Source organism: Sapajus apella, unplaced genomic scaffold (assembly GCF_009761245.1).
Source record: "Sapajus apella isolate SASKATOON/1434 unplaced genomic scaffold, GSC_monkey_1.0 scaffold209, whole genome shotgun sequence".
In the NCBI taxonomy this organism is placed as follows: domain Eukaryota; kingdom Metazoa; phylum Chordata; class Mammalia; order Primates; family Cebidae; genus Sapajus; species Sapajus apella.
In genome coordinates, this window is record NW_022437149.1 from 368,593 (window position 1) to 379,879 (window position 11,287).

At 48.4% G+C, this 11,287-nt stretch overlaps 1 pseudogene; it reads right to left on the reverse strand.

Moving 5' to 3' along the window:
* Positions 1-3,221: 3,221 nt before the first annotated feature.
* The window catches only part of LOC116544202, a 21,111-nt pseudogene continuing 13,045 nt past the window's right edge, over positions 3,222-11,287 (reverse strand).

The following is an 11,287-nucleotide window of genomic DNA, read 5'->3' on the forward strand; positions in this document are numbered from 1 at the left end:
AAAATACAAAAATTAGCTGGATATGGTGGTGCGTGCCTGTAGTCCCAGCTACTCTGAAGGCTGACGCAAGATAATCACTTGAACCTGGGAGGCGGAGTTTGCAGTAAGCCGAGATCCAGCCTGGGCAACAGAGAGAGACTCTGTCTCAAAAATAAATAAATAAATAAAATAAAACATAAGATACCATTATGCCCCTATTAGATTGGTCAAAATTCAGAACACGGACACCATCAAATGCTGGGGAGGCTGTGAAGCAACAGTCCTTCATTGCTGGTAGAACGTAAAATGGGACAGCCACTTTGGAGAGCAGATTGGTGGTTTCTTACAAAACTAAATGTACTTTTACCATATGATCCAGAAATCGTACTACTTGGTATTCATCCACGGGAGATGAAACTTACTGCCCGCACAAAAAGCTGTACACGAATGTTTACAGCGGCTTTATTCAAAATTGCCAGAACTTGTGGACAATCAAGATGTCTTTCAGTAGATGAAGGGATAAACCGTGGCATATTCGGACAATGGGATATTATTCAGCAATAAAAAGAAATGACCTGTCAGGCTTCCAAAAGACATGGAGGGACTTTAAGAGCTTATTACTAAATGAAAGAAGTCAATCTGAAAAGTCTATATACTGTATGATTCCAACCAACTCTATGACATTCTGGAAAAAGACAGAACTATGGAGATGTAAAAAGATCCGTAGTTGCCAGCAGTTTGAGGGGAGAGAGGGAAAAAGAACCAAAGCAGAGAGAATTTTAGGGCACTGAAACTATTCTGTTTGATTCTACAATAGTGAATACACATCATTAGAAATTTCTCCAAGCCCATAGAATGTACAAAACCAAATGTGAACCGTAATGTAAACTGTGGACTCTGAGTGATGATGTGTCAATGTAGGTTCATCAGTTACAACGAATGTACCACGCTGGGTCAGGGATGCTGATGCTAGAGGGAACGTGTGTGAAGGCGAGGAATACATGGGAACTCTACTTGCCTCTCAGTTTTGCTGTGAACCTAAAACTTCTTTAAAAATCAAGTCTATGTAAAAGGAAAAACGGGTTTAAGATGTGGCATACTCCACCAGCCAGCACAGAATGACTTAGGGTAGAGTAGGCGTTAGCGGTGAAACATGTGAACACCTCAGCCACTCAGATTCAGGGCTTTTGATCTCCGCTCTTCCTAACACCCTAAAGCTCTTGTCCTCCACCATTTTTTTATTTTTATTTTTTTTAATTTAAAGACGGGGTTTCACCATGTTGGTCAGGCTAGTCTTGAACTCCCAACCTCAGGTGATCCGCCCGCCTTGGCCTCCAAAGTGCTTGGATTACAGGCGTGAGCCACCACGCCCCGCCTTTTTTTTTTTTTTTTTTCCGGAGGCAGGTCTCACTCTGTGGCCCAGGCTGCCGTGCAGTGGTGTGATCTCAGCTCACTTCAGTCTTGACCTCCTGCACTCAGCTGATCCTCTCACCTCAGCTTCCCGAGTAGCTGGGGCTACAGGCATGTGACACGACATCTGGCTAATTTTTCTATTTTTTTTTTTTTTTTTTTTGTAGAGACAGGGTTTTCCCATGTTGCCCAGGCTGATTTCAAACCCCTAGGCTTAAGCGATTCACCCTCCTCGGCCTCCCAAAGTGCTAGAATTACAGGCATGAGTCACCACGCCCCGCCTTTCTCCACCATCTTAAGCAGCTAATATTGCTGATGGAAATGGGTTTGACCATTTGCTTCTTTACAGTTTGGGGAAATAAAAAAAGTAAGAATCGCTTGTTTCTTTTTCCCACTAAATTCTTGACTCTTGACTGATTCATCTTTTGAAAATATCAGTACTTGCCGGACGCGGTGGCTCACGCCTGTAATCCCAGCACTTTGGGAGGCCGAGGCGGGCGGATCACGAGGTCAACAGATCGAGACCACCCTGGCCAACATGGCGAAACCCCGTCTCCACTAAAAAAAGACAAAAATTAGCTGGGCGTGGTGGTGCGCGCCTGTAGTCCCAGCTACTCGGGAGGCTGAGGCAGGAGCATTGCTTGAACCCGGGAGGCGGAGGTTGCAGTGAGCCGAGCTCGCGCCACTGCACTCCAGCCTGGCGCCTGGCGACAGAGCAAGACTCTGTCTCAAAGGAAAAAAAAAAGAAAAAGAAAAAAGTATATATCAGTACTTAACACAGTGCCTGGCGTTGAGAAGGAAACCGGCTATAAAGGAAGTACAGGTCTTAGTCATTAGGAGCCTTTCATCCTGTCAGGCATGGTTCAATATTCCTGCTAACGAACTGCATTAGGAGTCAACTGGAAAAAAAATCAACCCGACGGCAAGGCTCTGGAGGTTATTTGTTGCCCTCTTGTGTCCAGTTTTAGAAACTACAGGCTCTTCCCTCCACATTCAAGAGTTGTGATTCCTTTAGCTTTGTGTGTTCCTAAATGTATGTATTCTAAGAAATACACCTTTTCTCTACACTCTCACATAGAACACTTTTGACGGCAGATGTGCGAGTTTTTTTCCCACATTGACCGAAACACCAGCTGGGTGTCCTACAATCCAACTCAATACTGACAATACCTGCAGTCAATGTCACATCCCACAAGTTTAGAGCTCAGTCCTGCAAGACTGCTCCCACCCAGATGCCAGTTGAAAGTCCTGGTACTAGCGGGACGCGGTGGCTCATGCCTGTAATCCCATAAATTTGGGATGCCGAGGTGGGTGGATCACCTGAGGTCAGGAGTTCGAGACCAGTCTAACCAACATGGCGAAACCCCCTCTCTACTAAAAATACAAAAACAAAATTAGCTGTACGTGGTGGGGTGGGCCTGTAATCCCAGCTACTAGGGAGGCTGAGGCAGGCTAATGGCTTGAACCCGGGAGACGGAGGTTGCAGTGAGCCGAGATCGCGCCACTGCACTCCAGCCTGAGCGACAAGAGAGAAACTCCATCTCAAAAAAAAAAAAAAAAAAAAAGTCCCGGTGCTTCTAACCAGCTATAAACTGGGGCTTCCCATGACCTTCTCCTTGAGTTCCGTTATTTGCTAGAATGGCTCACAGAATTCAGGAAAACATATTGCTTACCAGTTGACTATGGAAGATGAACAGCCAGATTAAGAGGCCTGGACGGGTCCTGAGCGCGGGGCTTCTGTCGCCGAGTTGGGGTGCACCGCCCTCCCAGCAGATGGAAGCAGCTCACGAATCCATTCACCTCGACGCTCGTCAAGACCCACGGTAGAGCTTTTACAGAGCGTTATTTCCACTCCCTTCTCCCGGCCGCTCCCCGAAGCTCAGCGGGTGGGGCTGGCAGGTCCGGCCTTCAGCTCCCCGTGTCTTCAGGACAGTTTCATCCGGAGCTGTCCGGGAGCCACACCTTTTCTCAGTCATTAACATAGCACAAGCTCAGGAGTGACCTGATGGTTATGCAAGAGCGGAGGCTTGCGGTGAATAACAAAAGACACTTTTTTCCTATTGTTTTTGTTTTTGAGAAGGAATTTCTGAGTTTCGCTCTGTCGCCAGGCTGGAGTGCAGTGGCGCGAGCTCGGCTCGCCGCAACCTCCGCCTCCCGGGTTCCACCAATTCTGCCTCAGCCAACCGAGTAGCTGGGACTCCAGGCACGTACCACGCCCGGCTAGTTTTCGCATTTTTAGTAGAGACCGGATTTCACCATATTGGGCAGGCTGGTCTCAAAATTCCCAACTTTGTGATCCGCCCGCCTCGGCCTCCCAAAGTGCTGGGATTACAGGTGCGAGCCACCGCGCCTGGCCGCAACAAAAGACACTCTTACCACTCGGGAAATTCCAAGGATTTCTTACTTACTTATTTATTTAGAGATGGAATCTCTCGACCGGGCGCGGTAGCTCACGCCTGTAATCCCAGCACTTTGGGAGGCCGAGGCGGGCAGATCACGAAGTCAAGGGATCGAGACTATCCTGGCCAACATGGTGAAACCCCCGTCTCTACTAAAAATACAAAAATTAGCTGGGCGTGGTGGCGTGCACCTGTAGTCCCAGCTACTAGGTAGGCTGGGGCAGGAGAATTGCTTGAATCCAGGAGGCAGAGGTTGTATGAGCCGAGATCGCGCCACTGCACCCCAGCCTGGCGCCTGCTGACAGAGCGAGACTCTCTCAAAAAAAAAAAAAGAGAGAGAGAGAGAGAGAGACAGAGAGACGGAGTCTCCCTCAGTCGCCCAGGCTGGAGTGCAGTGGCTCAATCTCGGCTCACTGCAACCTGCCCTGTCTGGGGTCAAGCGATTCTCCTGCCTCAGGCTCCTGAGTAGCTGGGATTACAGGCGCCCCCCACCGCGCCAGGCTAATTTTTGTATTTTTAGTAGAGACGGGGTTTCACCATCTCTGCCAGGCTGGTCTCGAACTCTTGAACTCCTATCCACCCACCTGGACCTCCCGAAGTACTGGGATTACAGGCCTGAGCCACCACACCTGGCCAATTCCAAGGATTTTAAGAACTTTGTCACAGGAACCAGGCCCAAAACCAAAGGTTATTTCTCATTGTACCACACTTATTCTAATATGTATATTTAAATATATACCATTGTTTGTTTACATTGGCAGCAGCCCTCAAAGCACTAGTATAGGAAGACCAGACCTGCCAGATGCAGTGGCTCACGCCTGAAATCCTAGTGCGTTGGGAGCCTAAGGAGGGTAGGTCGCTTGAGCTCAGGAGTTTGAGACCAGCCTAGGACTGGTGAGCAAAACATCTGTCCACATGCTATGGTGAAACCCCCTCTCTACAAAAATTAGCTAGGCGTGGTGGGATGGACCTATAGTCCCAGCTACTCCGGGGGCTGAGGTGGGAAGATCACTGGAACCCGAGATCATGCCACTGCACTGCAGCCTGGGTGAGAAAGTGAGACCCTGTCAAAAAAAAAAAAAGAAGAGCAGCTCTGACACCAGGAGCAAAGGGCTTATAATACACAGTGCTGCGTTGTAAGTTTGTTTCCTTTAGATGGATCCTTTAGATGCAGCACACACAATTTTTTAGAAGACCTTTCCATAATAGATGCAGGTCAAAGTCACACATTAAAATTTGCCCTTGGCCGGGCGCGGTGGCTCATACCTGTAATCCCAGCACTTTGGGAGGCCGAGGCGGGTGGATCACAAGGTCAAGAGATCGAGACCATCCTGGTCAACATGGTGAAACCCCGTCTCTACTAAAAATACAAAAAATTAGCTGGGCATGGTGGCACGTGCCTGTAATCCCAGCTACTCAGGAGGCTGAGGCAGGAGAATTGCTTGAACCCGGGAGGCGGAGGTTGCGGTGAGCCGAGATCGCGCCATTGCACTCCAGCCTGGGTAACAAGAGCGAAACTCCATCTCAAAAAAAAAAGTAGAGGAATAAAAGAATGGCTATTCCATAGACAGAGCAGCCTCGAGGGTTGCTGTTGCCCGTTTTTATGATTATTTCTTGATGATATGCTAAACAAGGGGTGGCTTATTTATGTCTCCCCTTTTTAGACTATATAGGATAACTTCCCGATGTTGCTATGGCGTCCATAAACTGTCATGGCGCCGGTGGGATTGTAGCACTGAGGTCGATCAGAGGTCACTCTGGCGTCCATTTGCGTTTTGGTGGGTTTGGGCCGGCTTCTTTATGGCAGCCTGTTTTATCAGCAAGGTCTCTATGACCCGTATTTTGTGTTGATCTCCTATTTCACAGGATGAGTCCTGTGACTTACAATGCCTTAACCTTCTGGGAACCTAGACCAGTGGGTCTCAGCCTCATTTACCGAGCTCCGATTCAAGATGCAGTTGCTCTGGTTCACACGCAGAGCACGCTGCACTCAGGCCTCACCTCATCTTTCGTTGGTTGCTGTGAGAAGAAATCTTTTTCTTGGCCTTTAAATATGAAAACAAGACCTTGCTGTTCATGGTGTAAAGGAGAATGCGCAGTAGATGTGAGGCCAGGCCCACCAGGGCTGTGTGAAGATGGCATGGATTTGCTGTGCTGTCATTTGTCGGACAAGGTGCTCCAGTTCTTGGATGGAATCATTACTCAGTTGCTGCATACTTGGAAACTTCTGAAGCAAAAGGAAGGCTTTAACTTTTCCAACTCCTGGAATCTGCTGCACATTTCACAAAAGGAGTGGGCCAGGCCTGGTGGCTCAGGCCTGTAATCTCAGCACTATGGGAGGCCCAGGTGGGTGGATTACTTAAGATCAGGAGTTCAAGACCAGCCTGGCCAAAATGGTGAAACCCCATCTCTACCAAAAGCACAAAAATTATTGGAAGCGATGTTGGGAAAATAAAATATATTTTAAAAATTGTTTTTAAATACAAAAATTAATGCCCGGCGCGGTGGCTCAAGCCTGTAATCCCAGCACTTTGGGAGGCCGAGGCGGGTGGATCACGAGGTCAAGAGATCGAGACCATCCTGGTCAACATGGTGAAACCCCGTCTCTACTAAAAATACAAAAAATTAGCTGGGCATGGTGGTGCGTGCCTGTAATCCCAGCTACTTAGGAGGCTGAGGCAGGAGAATTGCCTGAACCCAGGAGGCGGAGGTTGCGGTGAGCTGAGATCGCGCCATTGCACTCCAGCCTGGGTAACATGAGTGAAACTCCGTCTCAAAAAAAAAAAAAATTAGTTGGGCATGCTGGCGGGTGCCTGTAATCCCAGCTACTCAGGAAGCTGAGGCAGGAGAATCCTTGAACCCAGGAGATGGAGGTTGCAGTGAGCCAAGATCATGTCATCACTGCCCTCCAGCCTGGATGACAAAGTGAGATTCCATTTCAAAACAAAAATAAAAACAAAGAATGGATGGCTCAGAGAACAGAGCTCCTTTCTTCCTGATGAAGGATTTTTCCAGAGCTCTTTGGTTTGGTCTTGAACTCATTGGATGGTGAGGCAAGAGGATGCTTCCATCTGGCTGGCCATCCCAAGGTCCAGCACGGTGCACTTCTGTATGGCTGGAAAGTACTGCTCACGCATATGAGTTCTTTCAACTACTACGCCTAGAAGATTACCAGAATTCCTAAGCTGACCAAGCCTCTTCATGTAGCTATTTTCTGGCGACTGTATCAGCTTCAGTGACATAAAGAATGCAGAATCTGCTAAATAGATAAAAATCTGGTGTCAGGCCATCCTGAAAAATGAGATTAATTTTCCTTTGCATCCCCTGCACCAGCTGGGACCCATGCCATTTCTCAGTGGCCACAATGAGAGAAATGAAAGACAGGACTTGAGCAGTGTCCCTGGCACACAGCCCTGCATCCCAGAACTTACGGCCTCTGGCAGGATCCCATCTGCAGCGCCTTCTTTCAAAGACTGAAATTATTTGCCAATGTCTTAGAAATCAGAAAGACCAGTTGGGTGTGGTGGCTCATGCTTGTAATCCCCGCACTTTGGGAGGCTGAGGTGTAAGGATTACTTTAGTCCAAGAATTCGAGACCAGCCTGAGCAACATAGCGAGACCCCGTCTCTATTTTTAAATTTAAAAAAAAAGATTTAATTTAAAAAAAGAAGAGAAATAAGAAAGACCTCTGAGCTTTTTTTTTTTTTTTTTTTTTTTTTTTTTTTAAGTAGAGACGGGGTTTCATCATGTTGGCCAGGGTGGTCTCGATCTCTTGACCTTGTGATCCGCCCACCTCGGCCTCCCAAAGTGCTGGGATTACAGGTGTGAGCCACCGCGCCCGGCCTGACCTCTGAGCTTTTGAAGAAGTGCAAGTAATTCAGTATGGCTAAAAAACAAGGGGCAAGGCTGGGGGTGGCTGTTTTGTGCCTGTAATCCCAGCACTCCGGGAGGCTAAAATGAGCTGATTGCTTGAGTTCAAGAGTTTGAGATCAGCCTGGGAAACATTGCAAGACGCTGTCTCTATAAAAATAATAAGAATAATAAATTAGCCAGGCATGGTGGTGCATGCCTGTATCTCAGTTACTTGGGAGGTTGAGGTGGGAGGATCACCTGAGCCCAGGAGGTGAAGGTTTCAGTAAGAAGCCAAGATTGTGCCACTGCACTCCAGCTTGGATAACACAGTGAGACCCTGTCTCAAAAAAAGAAGAAAAAAAAAGGTCGGGGGGGCACAGCCTGGCCAACATAGTGAAATCTCATCTCTACTGAAAATACAAAAATTAGCCAGATGTGGTGGCATGCACCTGTAGTCCCAGCTACTTGGGAGGCTAAGGCGGAGAATCACTTGAACCCAGAAGGCAGAGGTTGCAGTGAGCTAAGGCCACACCATTGCACTCTAGCCTGGGTGACAGAGTGAGACTCTGACTCAAAAAAAAAAAGTGGAAGAGAGGGGCAAAGATTCTGGGGTGGGTGGATTGGAGCACAGGTGATGCAACATAAAAATTTTATGAATAGCTATGCATGTCATGCTAAGGAGTTTCGTCCATATCCTAAGGATGATGAGGAGTCTTTATAGTTTTTAAACCAGGGAATGACTTAATCAGATAAATTCTAAAGAGATGACCCTGGCTGCTTTGTATCATAAAGATGGGGAAGCATGGATGGGAACTTGGGGGTCACTTAGGACTCTGTGAGAGCAATGACTGAACAGAGCTGAAGCCATGTGGAAAGAACAGAGGAAGGATGGATTTGTATTAAGGCCGGGCTCTGTGGTGTGTGCCTGTAGTCCCAGCTACTCGGGAGGCTGAGGTGGGAGGATCGCTTGAGCCCAGGAGTTCTGGGCTGTAGTGCGCTATGCCGATCAGGTGTCCGCACTAAGTTTGGCATCAATATGGTGAACTCCCAGGAGCAGGGGACCACCAGGTTGCCTAAGGAGGCGTGAACCAGCCCAGGTCGGAAACGGAGCAGATCAAAACTCCTGTGCTGATCAGTAGTGGGATCGTGCCTGTGAATAGCCACTGCACTCCAGCCTGGGCAACATAGCAAGAACCCGTCTCTTGGAAAAAAAAAGAAAGATATTAGGCCGGGCGCGGTGGCTCAAGCCTGTAATCCCAGCACTGTGGGAGGCCGAGGCGGGTGGATCACGAGGTCAAGAGATCGAGACCATCCTGGTCAACATGGTGAAACCCCGTCTCTACTAATAATACAAAAAATTAGCTGGGCATGGTGGCGCGTGCCTGTAGTCCCGGCTACTCAGGAAGCTGAGGCAGGAGAATTGCCTGAACCCAGGAGGCGGAGGTTGCGATGAGCCGAGATCGCGCCATTGCACTCCAGCCTGGGTAACAAGAGCGAAACTCCATCTCAAAAAAAAAAAAAAAAAAAAAAGAAAGATATTAAGGAGGCAGGCTCCATGGGATTTTAGTGATAAAGGGTGTGGTGTGTGTGATAAAGGGTGTGGTGTATGTGCTGCAATTCAAATGAGGCAAAGAGAGAAACTGAGGAAAATGAGGACGATTCACCCATATTTCAACCATGTAACTTAGTAGATCATGGCCCCAGTTTAGCCGAGGATGGGGGTGCACTGTGCAGGAAGATGACAATTCTGTCTCAGACATGTTGATCTATTAGGATTTAGCTTGCTCAACATTTATCCACACTTTTTCTTGTGCTTTTCCTGTACTACAGGTGGCGGAAAATGAAAAACTACATATTCAAGACTCTCCTACAGCTAGAGTTTGAATGTGATTTCGGTTCCACTGACCATACATGCTAGAATGAGGCTTGAATTAAAAACCAAGTTCAGTGAGGAGAGCAGCAAGGAGTGAGCACGTGAGTCCTTGGTAGGGACTATAGCACAGCCCGGGTGGTTCTCATGCCCCAGTGGTGATATCCCAGTTTTAGAAGGTGGCCCCTAGATGGCGGAGAAGCAATAGAGTCCCTTGGTAGTCACTCCTGGAGGCTCAAACTGGAGTGTTTCTCCAGCGTTTCCCCTTTCTGCGTCTGCTCTCTGTAATTAAAGCCTGTCTGACTCAAGGGGCCTATGGGATGTCCAAACAATGATGTGCTATCGCATATTCAGACTTAGAGTTCAGGACATAGATATGTGAAAATAAATACAATTTAAAAGCTGTTGGGAGGTGGCTGACGCCTGCAATCCCAGCACTTTGGGAGGCCGAGGCGGGTGGATCACGAGGTCAAGAGATCGAGACCATCCTGGTCAACACGGTGAAACCCCGTCTCTACTAAAACTACAAAAAATTAGCTGGGCATGCTGGCGCGTGCCTGTAATCCCAGCTACTCAGGAGGCTGAGGCAGGAGAATTGCCTGAACCCAGGAGGTGGAGGTTGCGGTGAGCCGAGATCGCGCCATTGCACTCCAGCCTGGGTAACAAGAGCGAAACTCTGTCTCCACAAAAAAAAAAAAAAAATAATAAAAAAAAAAAAAAGCTGTTGGGCTGTGTGCAGTGGCTCACACCTGTAATCCCAGCACTTTAGAAGTCCAAGGCAGGCAGACCACTTGAGGCCAGGAGTTTGAGACCAGCCTGACCAACATGGTGAAACCCTGTTTCTACTAAAAATGCAAAAATTAACCATGCGTGCAGGCTGGTAGTCCTGGTGGACCGTACCAGGTGGTGTAGGCTGGTAGTCCTGGCTACTCAGGAGGCTGAGGCAGGAGAATTGCTTGAACCCAGGAGGCAGAGGTTGCAGTGAGCCAAGATCATGCCACTGCATTCCAGCCTGGGCAAGAGAGGGAGGCTCTGTCTAAAAAAAAAAAAAAAAAAAAAAAAAAAGCTGTTGGGGACCAAGCTCAGTGGCTCGCTCCTGTAATCCCACTACTTTGGGAGGCCACAGCAGCAGGGTGACTCAAGCTTAGGAGTTAGAGACCAGTCCAGGCAACAGGGCGAAAACCCGTCTTTATAAAAAGTACAGAAAATTAACTGGGTGTGGTGGCATGCACTTGTAATCCCAGCTACTGGGAGAGCTGAGGTGGGAGGATTACTTGAGCCCCGGAGGTCAACACTGCAGTGAGCCAAGATCATGCTGCTACACTCCAGCCTGGGTGACAAAGCGAGGCCCTGTCTCAAAAAGAAAAAAAAAAAAAGGCCAGGTGCGGTGGCTCACACCTGTAATCCCAGCACTTTGGGAGGTCGAGGTGTGTGGATCATGAGGTCAGAGTTTGAGACCAGCCTGGTCAACATGGCGAAACCCCATCTCTACTAAACATACAAAAATTAACCTGGCATGGTGGCGGGTGCCTGTTACCCAGCTACTTGAACCTGGGAGGCGGAGTTTGCGGTGAGCCGAGATCACACCATTGCACATCAGCCTGGGCGACAGAGGGAGAGCTCTGTCTCAAAAAAAAAAAAAAGCTGTTGGAACCCCTCAAAACATTTAAACCGGCCGGGCGCGGTGGCTCAAGCCTGTAATCCCAGCACTTTGGGAGGCCGAGGCGGGTGGATCTCGATCTCTTGACCTCGTGATCCACCCGCCTCGGCCTCCCAA